The sequence below is a fragment of the Mobula birostris genome, chromosome 10 (assembly GCF_030028105.1).
Source record: "Mobula birostris isolate sMobBir1 chromosome 10, sMobBir1.hap1, whole genome shotgun sequence".
In the NCBI taxonomy this organism is placed as follows: Eukaryota; Metazoa; Chordata; class Chondrichthyes; order Myliobatiformes; family Myliobatidae; genus Mobula; species Mobula birostris.
Genome location: NC_092379.1, coordinates 22,039,710 through 22,055,026, shown reverse-complemented (window position 1 = coordinate 22,055,026; position 15,317 = coordinate 22,039,710). Strand labels below are relative to the sequence as shown.

Below are 15,317 nucleotides of genomic sequence, written 5' to 3'. Positions count from 1 at the left end.
AAGGTAAGATCGTGGAAATTTCAGAAAAATGGGAAAAAAGAACCAAAAAGCTGGTCACGAAGTGGCCGAAAGAAGGAACATTTGATGTAAGTTTATGTCAGGAAATGGAGGCGCTGACTAAAAATTATAAACCAAGAGATAAATCTGAAAAAGGGAGAAAAAAAGAAAACAGGAGATAGAAGTGTTAAAACTCTTTAGGATGGAGGGAGAAAGATTGAGAAGGAAAGGACGAATATCAATAGCAAGTAAAGAAGACACTGAGAAACAAGAAAAGCAGTTTGGTAAATCACAGGAGAAACCGAATAAAGAGCCGACTCTATACCCAGACCTGAGAAATGTAGAAACCCCTCCCCGTTATTAGGAGAAGGAGACTCTTAAACAGTGCCCTGTATTAACAGGAGAACTAGAACTGGAGGGAAAGTTTAAAGTCTGGGAGGCCGAGGAGGAAAGAAGGAAATATGAGGAGGAGAGAGGGGCACTGTGGAAGGAGATGCAGGAAGATAAGAAAAAAGTAGAACGAGAAAGTAAGATAATAAGAGAGCGTATCAAAGAGTTGCAGGAATTGAGGCTGAGGAAAATTCAGGAGGAATTCCTGTTATAGGAACACAACACTGAAAAGGCTGAAAAAGAAGATGATTTATCAGAAGAGCAAGAGTCAAGTAATGAGTATGAGGGTATAAGAGAGTGTAGACAGGGGAGAGAAGAGGAGTTCTTTGAAGGGGAAAAACAGAGAGAGAGATAGAGGGGCTGTGTTGGGGGTGTAACCAGCCAGGACATATGAGAAGAGACTGTCCACTCAGGTTATGGCCCGTCACGTACCAACAGGGGCCGATGAGAAGGGAACCGCAGGTTAGCCAAGGACCAGCCCCCACAGGCTCAGGTGGACGCGTGAACCCCTATGCAAGATGCTAGGGGTACCCAGAGAACCCAGGTGGGAAGGGACATTACCCAGTGATAACAAGGGAGGCGGAAGAGGAACCCATTGTTCAGGTTATGTTAGAAGGGCAACTGACACCCATGATGATAGACACCGGAGCCACGTATACCTGTGTACAGCCACAGTATGCACTTCACCTTCCCATGTCAGGAAAATTTTTTAAGACTGTAGGGTTCTCGGGGAAAACACAGTTAACACAATATACAGCTCCAGTACGGTTGGGGATGGGCAGTAAAAAAATAGTTCTGCCAGTATTAGTGTCCAAAGGAACCCCGATGAATTTGCTAGGCAGAGATGCACTATTAAAACTAGAATTAAAATTAGAATGCACTGGAAATGGGTTGAGTGTGGAAAGAGCGAATACTCAGTTACTAGTGCGGGAAATCAAGAAAGCTAATGTTTTTTGGATAGGAGACATAGAAGATCAGATCGGGGAAACCTGGGAAAAATGGAAAAAGGGCGTGCAGGCCATATTGCCCAAGGTGGAAGTGCCTAAGTCTGAGTTACATTGCACAGTAATTTTTGACGAGACTCAGTAAAGAGTTAGAGGAGAGATGGCACAAGGGGACATGTACCCGGCAGCACCTAAGAGGAGAGGCTATAATAATTGGAAAGCAAGGGGCAGCCCTACAAGTCAGGTGGAATACCTTCTTGGAGAAATGGTATAGAATACCGGAGGCTGTGCCCCACATAACATTGCTGGTGAATGAAGGATACCAGTCTCTAGACCTAGGATCCGTAGTAAAACGCGCTAGAACCGTAATGGTTTGGAGGAAAATCATGCCGGAGGTATGGGCATCGGGAGACAATAACTACATCAAAATAATGGTAGATATAGATATGACAGGAACTATAAAGGAGGTCGAAGTAATTCCTCAGCTGCACATGTCACTGTTGTAAAAGGAGAAAGGTCAGGGAAAAGATAACAGGGTAGATCAGTTACCATCTATTCTGTGGTCGCAACATGACATGGATGTAGGGAGAATAAAAACAGCAAGTCCGGTAGAAATAAAACTGAAAAAGGGAGCAGTTCCACCCTGAAGACCACAATACCCTCTAAGACCAGAAGCAGAGGAGGGAATAGCGCCCACGATACAGGGGTTGCTCGAAGCAGGCGTACTTAAGAGGATAGATAGTCCGTGTAATACTCCGCTGTTGCCCGTCTTAAAAGCGGACAAATCCAAATGGAGACTGGTACATGATTTACGAATGGTAAATGAGGTAGTGGAGGACTGGCCAGCCGTAGTCCCCAACCCACACACGCTTTTGACTAACGTTCCGCCAGAATCAAGCTATTTTTCAGTGATTGATTTGTGTTCAGCTTTCTTCAGCATTCCCCCGGCCGATCAGTGTCAGTATTTATTTGTACTTACACACAGAGGTAACAAGTATACCTATACCAGAATGCCACAAGGATTTAAGCACTCACCGCACATTTTTAATCAAGTATTAAAGGCAGACTTAGAGCGTATACAATTGGAAAGTACATTAATACGGTATGTGGATGATTTGTTAATTTGCTCCGAAAGTGAGGAGCAGTGTGAACAGGATACCGTAACCCTTTCAGAAAGACTGGCGTATGGGGGACATAAGGTATCCAAAAAGAAGTTGCAATTCTGTAAGCAACAGGTAGAATACCTAGGTAGGGTAATCTCCAAGGGAATGAAGGCGATAGCGCCGAGTCAAATTGTGGCAATAGCTAAAGCTCCTAAACTCCAGACAGTAAAGCAGATGATGACGCTTTTAAGACTAACAGGATACAGTTCAGATTGGATTGGGGAATATGCTGAAATCGTAATGCCATTAAGGAAAATAATGAAGGAGGCAGGACATACAAGTGTGAAATGTGGCTTACAGTGGAACGAGGAGGCAGAAATAGCGTTTAATACTATTAAACAGGAATTGCAGTCAGCCCCAGCGTTAGCTTTGCCTGACTATGAAAAGGACTTTCATTTGTATGTATCCAGCCGGCAGGAAGGCTATGCCGCAGCGGTTCTAACACAAGAGGCGGGCACAGGAAAAGCAAAACAACCAATAGCATACTATAGTGCGAAATTGGATGAAGTGGCTCGGGTACCCCCCCCCCCCCCCTTTATCAGGGATTAGCAGCATTATACTATGCCTATGAAAAGGCATCATCCATGACCATGGGCTACCCTGTGATCCTGTACACACACCACAAGGTAACAGAATTACTGGAAAGAGGTAAATTTGTGTTGACACTAGCCAGAATAACAGCATATCAGATGTTATTGACATTTCCAGATATAACTGTACAGAGATGTACTACCAGTAATATAGCTGATTACGTCCCCTTGGGTCATGAAGGAGAAACCCATGACTGTGTAAGGGAAACAATGGTATTTGCCAAATCGAGAGCAGATTTACGATCCGAACCACTGGAAGAGGAAGATAAAAAGGTTTTGTTTGTAGGTGGCTCCTGTTATAGGGATTATGATGGAAATCATGCAGGTTTCTCAGTAGTGCAGCAGGATCAGACAAGTTTAAAAACTATTAGAATGGAAGCTTGCCCCCAACCGTGTTCCGCTCAATTAGCGGAAATCAAAGCCTTGACAGCAGTGTGTGAAATGATGGAAGGTGAGAAAGTAGACATTTATACTGATTCGGCATATGTGCATGGGATGGATCATTGTGCAAGGAGGGACGTGATAAGGAAAATAAAAAAGGAGGGTTTTTGGTCACCTTATTTACAGGCTTCAGTAGACCATGTGCTGTCGCAGTGCGAGGTATGTTCACCGAATAATGTTCGGAAAGGAATTATAACCCCAATAGGTCATATACCAGTGCCCGAAGGGCCATTTAGACATTTAGTGATTGACTACGTAGACATGATAAGGACAGTAAGAGGGAAAAGATACATGTTAGTAGTAATTGACAGATTCAGTAGATGGGTAGAGGCAGTACCCTCGAAAGATCAAGGGGCAGGAACAGTGGTAAAATTCCTGACAAACGAAGGAATCCCAAGATTCGGAATACCTACAGAAGTCAGCTCAGACAATGGTTCAGCGTTTATCCAAAGAGTGGTCAAATTAGTATTGCAAGCACTAAGAATAAAGCAGAGGTTTGGATGCGTGTATCACCCTCAGTCGCAGGGCATGGTGGAAAGAATTAACGGGACTCTAAATACCAAACTAAATAAAATTTGTGTGGGTACTAAACTCAACTGGATTGACGCACTGCCATTAGCGTTAATGAGTTACCGCATGCAAACTAATCGAGTGACATGTCTAACCACATGAAATGCTAACCGGAAGGCCCATGCCAGTGCCCCAGTGGAGAGGACCACATAAAGGGCCTAGCTTGGAACAATTGGAAGTAGAACTAAAACAATACATGCAGCAACTCACCGTGCTGCATAAGGCTATAAATGCACAGGAAAAACGGAAAGAGCCGGAGATCGTGCAAAAGGAAAGACCAATCAAGCCAGGAGATCAGGTCTATGTGCGAGCGTTTCGAAGAAAGTGTAACGAACCAAGAAGGGAAGGGCCTTTTATGGTAACCAAGGCGTCACCCACCGCAGTTCAAGTAGAGGGACGCTCCACCTGGTACCACCTCAATCACTGCACCAGAGCAGTCCCGCAGGTACAGTCAGGTGTGAAGCCCAAGGTAAGTGGTGAAGAGGAACGGATAGCAGGGGACAGACAAGAGGAACAAGAAGTTGTCACTGTACCACAGGAGTTTGATCAGACCATAAGGGAAGTTTTTGGGTTTGAGAACCCGTCTGATGACCCAAAGGATGGAGTTGTGGATAGTAGTACTCCTTCAGACAGTGAGGATGACTTGGGAGCAACCAGTTTTGCCCCTTGGTATGATACACCCACAAACCCCCTGTATGGACTTGGAAACCATTAATTTGGCCGATATAACATAGGAATGTTAGGACTCCGCAAACCTTAAAAGAAAGGAGTAAGCGGAGCACAACAGTTACCTCATTGCAGTGGCAACAGACGCGTTCTAGCCAGTGGTACCAATGGGCACAATACACAGCAGGAATGATGGAGAGACAGAATTGTTATCTGTGCTCCAGGGCGAAGCCCATGCAACACGTAGCCCCCATGCCTTATGACCCCTCCACCTGCACACAATGGCAAAAGGAGCAGAGGGGGCAGTGTGCGTGGCACTGTCCAAGTGTAGTCAAGACTTGCAGCATGGGAATTTGTAGCGGGATGGATCCTTGTTCTCAGAAATGTATTGATAACAGCCCATATTGCCCTTATTGGTGTATGCTATCCCAAGCCTCCTTGCAATTCGATCAAAATGTGCTCGCCCATAAATGTAATTATAACAGACCCTGGACTGTTAGTAAAAGAAGTCAGACCCCCATAGTGGGAAAACTGATAATGCAGGATCATTTGAATTATGAATGCTTTACACGGACAGGTGCTTTTTTGGTTGGCCATTTTAGGGGTAACTTTGTGCAGACTTGGTATGTAACCCCAGGCCGAAGATACATAGTAGGTACCCCTCCACCGGAAGGTGCGTTGGATGTCCAGGACATTCCATTAGCGGACACTTGGTGGTTGTATGGAATGGAGGAAGGCCTGAGTTCCACACTTCCCCTTAGTTGGGCAGGTACATGTACACCACGAGTTATGCTGATTCAAGAAGCTGTAGTATCCCGAGGTACAATTTGGCACTCCGAAGCAGCAGACACTGCGGCGGAAGAGGCTAAAATATGAACCTGATCCAATGATCCAAATCGACAGTATAGGACAGCCGAGAGGTATACCTAACGAGTTTAAGGCAAGAAACGAGATTGCTGCTGGCTGGGAAGCGATTATACCTGTGATAGGGGTTAGCAAAAATGTTGAATGGATAAATTATATATATTATAATCAACAGAGATTCGTTAACTACACCGATGATGCGCTGGAGGCACCAGGACAACAGCTGGATGCAACCAGTAGAGTGGTGTGGCAGAATAGACAGGTGTTAGACTGGCTGTTGGCAGAAAAAGGAGGAGTTTGTGTAATGTTTGGAGAACAGTGCTGTACTTTTATACCAAATAACACTAGTACGGAGGGATCACTTACCAGAGCAATGAAGAAATTGAAAAGTCTGAGAAGAGAAGTTAGACAGAATGCAGGGTTCGGACATCAGTTATTTGACTGGTTAGATAGTAAACTAGGGGGATGGGGAGCATGGCTGACCAAGATAGTGATAACTGTAGGTATTGTATTGGTAAGCTGTGCGATTGTTTTGTGCTGTTTTCTTCCGTGTCTCAAGTCTCTTATAGTGCAGGCCGCAACAAAATGCTTCCCGATGCTCCTGGAAATTGCTGAATCAAGCCCAGTGGAAAAAGAAACACCGATGATGTACTGTTACAGCTTACATGACATGCAAGATGTACAGGAGGGAAATGATAATGTGGCAGTAGACTGTAAAGGCTCCTGAGTCTTTTTTCCTGTCTCAGACATGAAGGGACAGGTTTTTTGCTCAGTGGCCTAGGAAGGTAGGGAGAGAACACTTTGAGTTCTAAGCACAAGAAATTATAGTTTGGCCCAGATTTGGGAGTAAATTCTGGAGTTTATTTGAGCTTTTGTGTGTGTACTCGAAGTTTCCTCTCTCTATGTGAGACTTTGTAAGTCTCAAAGGAGGGATTATATTGGAAAACATTTTAACTCTAAGTGTTTATTTTAAGTATGTTTTTATTGCGTATCAGGTGTTTATTCAGATGTTGACAACACCGTTACTATGAATTAAGTGTCTGTTACTGAGAGTGTGGGATTGCTGTGGTATTTGGGATATAACCATTGAATGAAACCTGTGTACTTTTAACCCCTCAAGAAAAACGAATGTGGCCAAGTAAGAGAGATAAGAGTAATTGATTTATTAGCTAGAGTAATGCTGTTAACGCAGAAGAGGGCTATAAAGAATGCTGTGTGAAAACGAAAAAAGGACAGTCAGTGACAGACTTACACAGGCCAGTCCGCTGTCTGTCTCAGCTTTACTTTGCAAATTAAAGTTTAAACATCTCTTGAAGAATCTTCGGCGCTTCCTTGTCAGTTGTAAAACCACGACAGGAGTTCATATAGAAAGCTGACAATAGGACCTCCAGTGCAGTAATCTTTGGATTTCTGCCTGTGTCACATGCCTGTGAAGATAAAAATAGCATGAGTCGGCAGATGAAACTATGGCGGAGAAACTCATACAAAGGGCAGGATTTCAGACATCTGGATAAAAGAAGATTATAGTTCGGAGCTTAACATCCAAGGATACACATTGTATCAGAAGGATAGGCAGGTAGGCAGAGGGGGTGGCATGGAAGATGTTGAATCATTGTGGGTAGAATTAAGGAACTGCAAGGGTAAAAAGATCCTGAAGGGAGTTATATACAGGCCTCCAAACAGCAGCCAGGATGTGGGCTGCAAATTACAATGGGAAATGGAAAACTCAAGTCAAAAGAGCAAAGTTATGATAGTTATGGAGGATTTCAAAATGCAGGTAGATTGGGAAAATTAGGTTTGTTGCTGATTTTCGATTCCAAGAGAGAGAATTGGTGGAATGTGTACAAGATGGATTTTTAGAGCAGCTCATGCTTAAGCCAGCTTGGGGATCAGCTATCCTGGATTGGGTGTTGTGTATGAACCAGATTGGATTTGGGAGCTCAAGGTAAAGGAACCCTTAGGAGCCAGTTATCAAATTATGATAGAATTCACCCCACAACTTGAAAGGGAGAAGCTAAAGTCACATTTATCAGAACAGAACAGTACAGCACAGGAACAGACCCTTCAGCCCACAATGTTGTGCTGAACCAGCTAAAAAGTAAATCAAAGATCCCCTAAAACTAATCCCTCCTGCCTACACAATGTCCATATCCATCCATTTCCTCATATTCATGTGCCTATCCAAATGTCTCTCAGAAATCTCTAATGTATTTGCCTCCACCACCATACCAGGCAACACATTCCAGACATCCACCACTCTCTGAGTAAAAAAACTTACCCCTCACATCCCCTTTGAACCTATGTCCTCTCACCTTCAATGCATGCCCTCTGGTATTAGACATCTCTACCCTGGGAAAAAGATACCCTGTTGACTCTATCTATGCCTCTCATAACCTTTTAAACCACTATCAGACCTCCCCTTGGCCACCACCCCTCCAAAGAAAACAGCCCATGTTTGTTTAGCCTCTCATGATAGCACATTCCCTCAAAACCAGACAGCAACCTGTTAAACCTCTTTTGACCCTCCCCAAAGCCTCAACATCCTTCCTATAGTGGGGTGACCAGAACTGTATCCAATCCTCCAGTGTGGCCGAACCAGAATTTCATAAAATTGCAACATAACCCCTTGACTTTTGAACTCAGTGTCTCAACTGATAAAAGCAAGCATTCCATTAACCTTCTTAACCACCCTATCCACCTTTGTAGCCACTTTCAAGGAGCTATGAACTTGGACCCCAAGATCTCTCTGCTCAGCAACACTGTTAAGGGTCTCGCCCTAAACAATGTACTGTCTCCTTGCATTTGCCCTACCAAGGTGCAACACCTCATATTTATCTGGGTTAAACTCCATCTGCAATTTCTCTGCCCATATCTGCAAATGATCTATATCGTGCTGTATTCTTTGCCAGTCTTTTACACTATCCACAACTCCACCGATCTTGGTATCATCTGCAAACTTACTAACCCACCCATCTACATTTCCATCCAGGTCATTTATATACATCACAAACAGCAGAAGTACCAGCACAGATCCCTGCGGAACATCACGAGTTACAGACCTCCAGCTCGAATATGTCCCTTTGATCAAAACCCTCAGTCTTCTCTGTGCAAGCTAGTTCTGAATCGAAACACCCAATTCACCACGGACCCCATGCATCCTAATTTTCTTGATTAGACTCCCAGTAGAGACATTGTCAAATGCCTTACTAAAATCCATGGACAGAACATCCCCTGCCCATCATCATCAATCTATCGTCACCCCGTAAAAATTCAGTCAAGTTGGTAAGACATGACCTGCCCTACACAAAACCATGCTGGCCCTCCCGAGTTAGGCAATGGATTTCCACATACTCATATATCCTATCCATAAGAAGTTCCCTACAACTGACATGAGACTCCCTGTTCTATAGTTCCCAGGATTTTCCCTTGTTCCCTTCTTAAATAGAGGTACAACATTAGCTAATTGCCAGTGATCTGGGACCTTGCCTGTGCCTAGAAAAGAAACAAAGATACTGGTTAAGGGCCCAGCAATCTCATCTCTTGCCTCCATCAATAACCTGGGGTAAATCCCATCATCCACCCTAATACTCATTAGGAGATCCAACACTTCCTTTTCCTTAACCTCCAAACACCCTAACATATCTACACACTCAGCTCTGATCTCCTGCTCCTCCATGTCATTTTCCTTGGGAAATACTGTAGCAAAGTACTCAATAAGTACCTCAGACACCTTCTCCACATCCAATCTAATGTTTCCCTCTTTATCCATGAGTAGCCCTACCTTCTCCCTAGTTATCCTCTTGTTCTTGATGTATGTGCGGAATACCTTGGGATTCAGCTTAATCCTACTTCCCAAGGCTTTCCTTGGCCCCTCCTAGCTTTCCTAATTCCTTTCTTTAGTTCATTTCTGGTTTATTTATACTCCTCATGTGCTTCGTTTGATCCGAACTTCTGAATCAGAGGAGCGATGGCAACTGTTCTGGAGGTAGGATGACATTCCCATGGCTGACAAGGGAAGTCAAAGGCAACGTAAAAGCAAAAGAAAGGGCATATGATAGAGCAACAACTAGTGGGAATTTAGAGGATTGGGATGCTTTAAAAAACCAACAGAAGGTAACTAAAAAAGCTGTAAGTAGTGAAAAGATGAAATATGAAGGTAAGCTAGCCAATAATATCAAAGGGGATACCAAAAGATTTTTCAGATATATAAAGTGTAAAAGTGAGGCGAGGGTTGATATCGGACCACTGGAAAATAACACTGGAGAGGTAGTAATGGGGACAAGGAAATGGCAGACGAACTGAATAGATATTTTCCATCAGTCTTCACTGTGGAACACGCTCACAGTTTGCCGGAGGTTTGAGAGTGCCATGGGGCATAAGGGAAAAGGTGCTTGGGAAACTGAAAGGTCTGAAGGTAAATAAGTCACCTGGACCAGATGGATTACACCCTAGATTTCTGAAAGAGGCAGCTGAAGTGATTGTGGAGGTATTAACAATGATTTTCAAGAATCACTAGATTCTGGCATGGTTCTAGAGGACTGGAAAGTTGAAAATGTCACTCCACTCTTCAAGAAGGGAGAGAGGCAGAAGAAAGAATATTATAGGCGAGTTAGCCTGGCCTGACTGGCTGTGAAGGTATTGGAGTCGATTGTTGGGAATGATGTTTCAAGGTCCTTGGAGGCATGTAATAAAATGGTCAAGTCAGCATGGTTTCCTTAAGGGGAAATCTTGTCTGACAAACCCATTGGAATTCTTTGAGGAAATAACAACAGGATAGACAAAGGAGAGCTGGTGGATATTGTGTGCTTGGATTTTTAAAAGACCTTTGACAAGGTGCCACACATGAGGCTGCTTAGTGAGATAAGAACCATGGTATTACAGGAAAGATACTAGCATGGATAGAGCATTGGCTGACTGGCAGGAGGCAGAGAGTAGGAATAAAGGGAACCTTTTCTGACTGGCTGCCAGTGACTAATGGTGTTCCTCAGGGGTCGGTATTGGGACCGCTTCTTTTTACATTGTGTCAATGATTTGGATGACAGAATTGATGGCTTTTTGTTCAAGTTTGTGGACAATATGAAGAAAGGTGGAGGGGCAGCTGTTGTTGAGGAAGCAGGTAGGCTGCAGAACGATTTAGATTAGTGAATGGGCACAGAAATGTTGATGGAATATACTGTTGGGAAATGTATGGTTATGTACCTTGGTAGAAGGAATAAAAGCGTAAACTATTTTTAAACGGGGAGAATACTCAAAAATCCAAGATGCAAAGGGACTTAGGAGTTCTCGTGCAGAATTCCCTGAAGTTTAAATTGTAGGTCAGTGGTGAGGAAAACAAATACAATGTTACCATTCATTTCAGAGGACTAGAATATAAAAACAAGGATGTAATTCTGGGGTTTTATAAGGCATTGGTGTAGTCTCACTCGGAGAGTTGAGAGCAGCTTTGGGCCCCTTACCTAAGTAAGGATGCGTTGACATTGGGCAGAGTTCAAAGGAGGTTCATGAAAATGACTCTGGGATTGAAAGGCTAATCGTATTTGGAGCATTTGATCGCTCTGGGCCTGTACTTGTTGGAATTTAGAAGAATGAGAGGGATCTCATTGAAACCTATCGAATGTTGAAAGGCCTAGATAAGAATACATATGCAGAGGATGTTCCCCATGGTGGGGGAGTCTAGGACCAAAGGGTACAACTTCAGAATAGAGGGACGTCCATTTAAAACAGAGATGAGGAACAATTTCTTCAGCCTAAGGGTGGTGAATCTGTAGAATTAGTTTTCACATGCAGTTATGGAGGCCAGGTCACTGAGTGTATTTAAAATGGAGGCTGATAAATTCCCGCTAAGTCAGGGTGTGAAAGGTTATGGGGAGAAGGTAAGAGAGTGGGATTGTGAGGGAAATGGATCAGCCATGATCAAAGCGCAGAATGGACCCAGTCCGCTGATGGCCTAGTTCCGCTCCAATATCTTATGGTCTATATGGTCACTGAAAGTGGAGTCACATGTAGACAGGGTGGTGAAGAAGACTGTTGGTATTGTGTGTAAAAATTGGGAGCACATGGTGACATTGTACAAGGTGCTGGTGAGGTTGTATTTGGAGTATTTTGTTCAGTTTTTATTCATCCTGCTGGTGAAAAGATGTTATTAATCTGGAAAGAGTACAGAAAAGATTTACAGGGATGTTGCCATGACTGAGTTAAAGGGTGAGGCTGTCTAAACTAGGACTTTCCTTGGAGTGAATATACAGATTGCAGAACATATAATTTATTCACAGTCACTGTGGGGAGTCAAAATAACAGTGAGATGGGATGTTCTTCGGATACTGTGCTTGTTTATTAAATCTCTAGCAATCTCCAGCTTAGGTCCGGTGAAAAACTTCGGCTTGCAGGAGACTGAGTGGAGATTTTGTAGAGATGCAAAAAATCGAGAGGGAAATGGATAGGAAAAGTTCCCACAAAATGCTGTCAATGTGACTAGCTTGGATAGGCATCTCGGTCAGCATGGACAAGTTGGGCCGAAGGGCCTGTTTCCATGCTCCTTGACTCTCTGACTCTCCAAATGCAAGTGCAATTTACTGTGGATAATTAACATACCAACAATCCTGCATTTAGGATGTGACAGAAAGACATATTTCAATGTGACATATTCATCTGAAGATCTCCTTTAGACTCAGGAACTGTGTTTGACCCACATCTTCCACCCTCTCTGTCTGACTGATACACTGACACCCAGTGGCTGTCGGTTAGTATTACAACAATCAGTTTGAATATTTGGAGGTGGTCCTCTGACCCCTAGTGGTTGCAGTTATTATTGCAGGGTAACAAATTGTTCCAATCAAATCGGCTTCAGACAAAATTAGCATCTGAACTGCAACAGGAAGAATGAAATCATCACTGATGGACAAATAACAGCACATTTTGCAAATAAGAGTTAAAAACTACTGAAATTACAGGACAGGCAGTGTCTGTGCAGAAAAACAAACAAATTTCACAAGCTTTTCACCAGAGCTGAGGAAATTTGACATCTTAAGGTTGAAAACTAAGTGCAGTATCAGAAAAAAGTCCACCTCACTCTAACGTCCACTCTCCACGATGACCAAGAGACCACGGCACTGCTGCTTGATCTCCCTTAAAATTTGCTTGTCAGAAATAAACAATTCCTCTGGGGTCACGTAGGGGTTGGGGAGTTGGGAAAGATGGATGTACATGAGAGGATCTGGATAGATCAGGATGAGAGAGAAAAGGGGACAGAGGAGGCGAAGTTGACCTGAAATTACAGTATTTGGGATATCGGACTGTAGATGTCTCAAATAGAACACGGGGTTCCATTCCTCTAGCTTGTATTTAGCCTCACCGTTGCACTGAATGATGCCAAGACCAGACAGCTTGCTGTGGCAATGGGGAGAGGAATTAAAATGGCTGCAAGTGGGAGCTATCGATGGCCATTGTGGCTGGAGTGCAGGTGTTTGTTAAAGTGGTTTCCCAGTCGGCACTTGGGTCACCTTGAGAGCACTGAATGCAATAGTCAACAATGGATGAGGTGCCTGGAAATCTGAGCCTCACTGGAAAGACTGTTTAAACATAGAACATAGAACAGTACAGCACATTACAGGCCCTTTGGCCCACAATGTTGTACCGACCATCAAACCCTGCCTCCCATATAACCGCCCACCTTAAATTCCTCCATATACCTGTCTAGTAGTCTCTTAAACTTCAGTAGTGTATCTGCCTCCACCACTGACTCAGGCAGTGCATTCCACGCACCAACCACTCTCTGAGTGAAAAACCTTCCTCTAATATCCCCTTTGAACTTCCCACCCCTTACCTTAAAGCCATGTCCTCTTGTATTGAGCAGTGGTGCCCTGGGGAAGAGGTGCTGGCTATCCACTCTATCTATTCCTCTTATTATCTTGTACACCCCTATCATGTCTCCTCTCATCCTCCTTCTCTCCAAAGAGTAAAGACCTAGCTCCCTTAATCTCCAATCATAATGCATACACTCTAAACCAGGCAGCATCCTGGTAAGTCTCCTCTGTAACCTTTCCGATGCTTCCACATCCTTCCTATAGTGAGGCGACCAGAACTGGACACAGTACTCCAAGTGTGGCCTAACCAGAGTTTTATAGAGCTGCATCATTACATCACGACTCTTAAACTCTATCCCTCAACTTATGAAAGCTAACACCTCATAAGCTTTCTTAACTACCCTATCTACCTGTGAGGCAATTTTCAGGGATCTGTGGACATGTACTCCCAGATCCCCCTGCTCCTCCACACTTACCAAGTATCCTGCCATTTACTTTGTACTCTGCCTTGGAGTTTGTCCTTCCAAAGTGTACCACCTCACACTTCTCCGGGTTGAACTCCATCTGCCACTTTTCAGTCCACTTCTGCATCACATCAATGTCTCTCTGCAATCTTCGACAATCTTCTGCACTATCTACAACACCACCAACCTTTGTGTCATCTGGAAACTTGCCAGCCCACCCTTCTACCCCCTCATCCAGGTCATTAGTAGAGGTCCCAGAACAGATCCTTGTGGGACACCACTAGTCACAATCCTCCAATCTGAATGTACTCCCTCCACCACCACCCTCTGTCTTCTGTAGGCAAGCCAATTCTGAATCCACCTGGCCAAACTTCCCTGGATCCCATGACTTCTGACTTTCTGAATAAGCCTACCATGTGGAACCTTGTCAAATGCCTTATTAAAATCCATATAGATCACACCCACTGCACTACCCTCATCTATATGCCTGGTCACCTCCTCAAAGTACTCTATCAGGCTTGTTAGACATGGTCTGCCCTTCACAAAGCCATGCTGACTGTCCCTGATCAGACCATGATTCTCTAAATGCCCATAGATCCTATCTCTAAGAATCTTTTCCAACAGCTTTCCCACCACAGACGTAAGGCTCACTGGTCTATAATTACCCGGACTATTCCTACTACCTTTCTTGAATAAGGGGACAACATTCCCCTCCCTACAAACCTCCGGTACCATTCCCGTGGACAACGAGGACATAAAGATCCTAGCCAGAGGCTCAGCAATCTCTTCCCTTGCCTCGTGGAGCAGCCTGGGGAATATTCTGTCAGGCCCTGGGGACTTATCTGTCCTAATGTATTTTAGCAACTCCGACACCTCTTCTCCCTTAATATCAACATGCTCCAGAACATCAACCTCACTCATATTGTCCTCACCATCATCAAGTTCCCTCTCATTGGTGAATACTGAAGAGAGGTATTCATTGAGGACCTCGCTCACTTCCACGGCCTCCAGGCACATCTTCTTACCTTCATCTCTAATCAGTCCTACCTTCACTCCTGACATCCTTTTTTTCTTCACATAATTGAAGAACGCCTTGGGGCTTTCCTTTACCCTACTCGCCAAGGCCTTCTCATGCCCCCTTCTTGCTCTTCTCAGCCCCTTCTTAAGCTCCTTTCTTGCTTCCCTATTTTCCTCAATAGACCCATCTGATCCTTGCTTCCTAAACCTCATGTATGCTGCCTTCTTCTACCTGACTAGATTTTCCACCACACTTGTCACCCATGGTTCCTTCACCCTACCATTCTTTATCCTCCTCACCGGGACAAATTTATCCCTAACATCCTGCAAGAGATCTCTAAACATCGACCACATATCCATAGTACATTTCCCTGCAAAGACATCGTCCCAATTCACACCCGCAAGTCCT

The 15,317-nt window shown here is 44.1% G+C and overlaps 1 protein-coding gene across 1 annotated transcript in view; it reads left to right on the top strand.

Annotated features, from left to right (window-relative positions):
- Positions 1-15,317, top strand: part of LOC140203908 (uncharacterized) — a 62,186-nt gene that overhangs the window by 17,729 nt on the left and 29,140 nt on the right. The window lies entirely within an intron of this gene.